The sequence below is a fragment of the Fukomys damarensis genome, unplaced genomic scaffold, assembly GCF_012274545.1.
Source record: "Fukomys damarensis isolate Sample0158 unplaced genomic scaffold, DMR_v1.0_HiC HiC_scaffold_35, whole genome shotgun sequence".
NCBI classification, from domain to species: domain Eukaryota; kingdom Metazoa; phylum Chordata; class Mammalia; order Rodentia; family Bathyergidae; genus Fukomys; species Fukomys damarensis.
In genome coordinates this window covers 35,451,583-35,454,199 of record NW_022900947.1, presented here as the reverse complement: position 1 = coordinate 35,454,199, position 2,617 = coordinate 35,451,583, and the positions used below count along the sequence as shown (strand labels likewise).

The 2,617-nt window shown below is 39.7% G+C and overlaps 1 pseudogene; it reads right to left on the bottom strand.

Moving 5' to 3' along the window:
• Window positions 1-2,207: 2,207 nt before the first annotated feature.
• On the bottom strand, window positions 2,208-2,371 carry LOC117284287 (annotated as a pseudogene).
• Between the last annotated feature and the right edge of the window lie 246 nt (window positions 2,372-2,617).

The following is a 2,617-nucleotide window of genomic DNA, read 5'->3' as shown; positions in this document are numbered from 1 at the left end:
TCTTTGTGAGCAGGGATTTCTATGGGTATTAACAGCATTTGGATGTTGGCTCACACTCTGCAATAGCCTGGTTCCCAGGGATTGAGTCTGGTGTGATATCTCCAGGCGTCCATGCCTGCTACCTTGACAGCAGTTGAAGTCGATAGGATCAGGGTATGGTCGTCCTTACCAAGTTAGTCCTAGGGAAGGAGATGATAAGGAGAGGGATTTTACCAGTACTAAATCTCATGTTGTAATATAGGATTTCCTCTTTCTCTAGGCTGAGCTTCTGTCAACTATTGAAGAGTCTGTTGGAATTTAGCCAAATAAGTGACATCTTTTAGTAAGGTATCTGTTTTATATCAAAGAGAAAATCATTAGTGAGAAAAGGATGTCTATAAAGCATTTCAAATGGACTGAGACCTAGAATTTGAGGTGCTATTTCTTATTTTGATAAGAGCTAAAGGTAGTAAGGAAGGCTACTATGGGTGGATCTCCTGAGCCATTTTGCAAAGATGTCACTTTAGGATCTCATCCATCTTTTTTACTTTTCCTTGTGATTGTGGCCTTCAGGCACAGTGAAGGTGACAGAGAATTCCCATTTCCTGAGAGATGCCCTGCATTAATAATACTTTAAAGGAAGACCGATTATCACTCTGTTAGCTCTTAAAAAGTCCAAATCTGGAAATGATTTCTGGGACTAAAACCTTTACCCATTCCTGTCTATTTTCTGCTGTATAAAGAAAGGCCTCAACCTAATTTGTTTAAGTATATGTACAGACCAATAGGTGTTGAAGTTCCTTTCTCTTTGGCATATGAGTAACATCAAGTTGCCAGTACTCCAGTGTATTTACCATGTTTGTGTATACCTGTCAGAGCTATGGTCTGGTCTTTTGACAGAGCTCAAATGTCTTAACTATCTATTGCATTATCTGATAAAGTTCCTTTCCTAAGAATAACTTTGAGGCCATCTGCTATGTTTTGCCTCCCTTCAACTGAAAGGTTTGATAGAAAGACAACAATTTTCCACTGACTAGTGCCAGGAAGGAAAAATTTACCATCATTTAACCATCCTGATAAGAGGAACTGACACTCATGGAAGAGAGCCCATTTGATCTCTGACATTTGGGTCAAGTATAATCAAGGGACCCTTCTCAGAACAGGGAGGCCTGAAGGGAAGGACTTGAGCAGCTTCTTTTGCTGCTGCATCAGCCAGCTGATTACCTTGAGATACTCATCAACTTTTGATGTCCTCTACATTGAATAACTGCCTCTCTGGAGGGCATATAGACAGATGATGAAATTTCATCTATCTCCCCAAAATTCTGTATAGGAGATCCATTGGCTATCAGATAATTTCTTCCTTTCCATATAGCTGCATGGATATGAAATACTAGGAAAGCATACTCTGAATCAGTTTAAATATTGACATTCACTGAATTACAAAGTCCTGGTCAGAGCTGAGTTCTGCTAGCGGAGCATTAGTCCCAGGTATAAGTGAGGAAGTTTCAAATGTCTGGTTTAGAGTCACTACTGCATACCGTGTTTTGTTTTCCATGAAAGAACTGTCATCACAGAAGAGGGTCAAATCAGGTTTAGTGAGGGGTATGTCTAACAAGTCTTCTCTGGTTGTGTATGTGTGAAGAATTACCTGTTAACAGTCATATCCTTCAGCCTCGGTTTCCTCCTTTTCTGGTAGAAAGGTGTCAAGGTTTAAGGAGGAACACGGCTTTATTTCAATTGCTGGTCTTTCTGGAAGTATTACCTTATATTTAAGAAATCAGTTGTCAGCCATAGGCTTCCTTTGGAAGAAAGAAGTCCCATCATATTGTGAGGTGTTTATAATGAGATCTTTGCCTAAAGTCAGCTTGGATGCCTCTGGCACTAGGAGAGCTACTGCAACTACAGCTCTAAGGCATGCAAGCTATTCCTTTGCTACAATGTCTAATTCATGACTCAGACACCCTATAGGTGATTGAGCAGGTCCCTGATTCTGTATAAACACTCCCAAATCCATGTCCTGCCTTTCATCAATATATAAACTGAAATGTTGTCCTGTCAGCAAGCTCATTGTTAGGGCATTTAGAAGTGCTTGTTTGAGCTTCTGGAATGTGGTCTTGAAATCAGGTTCCCAGGTTAAAATACGTGTATCTGTCTTTTGGGCTTTCTTTATAAACTGATAGAGTGGTTGCAGAATTTCATTGTACCCTGCTACAATTCAAAGGTGTCAAAAGCCTATAATTCCTAGGAATCCCCTTAGCTGTTTTAGAGTCTTGGTCTATATGAGGGAAAGAATTGGTTAAATTATTTCTTTCCCCAGTCTTTGGGTTCCCTTAAATATAATAAGACCTAAATATTACACTTGATCTTAGCCAAAAGGCAGAGAAGCGATAAGACCTAAATATTTTACCTCAAAGCTACAAAGTTTGGCCTTAGATCTAGAAACTTTATAACCCTGTCCACTAGAATATTTAGCAAATCATAGGTGCCTTCTCTAGAAAGCTCTTCTGAGGGAGTATATAACATGTCATTGACATATTGTAAGACCTGACCTAGGAACATTCAGTGCAAACCAAGTCATGGGAAAGCAGATAAGGACTATCTCTGAATCCTTGAGGACACAATCCATGACAGCTGA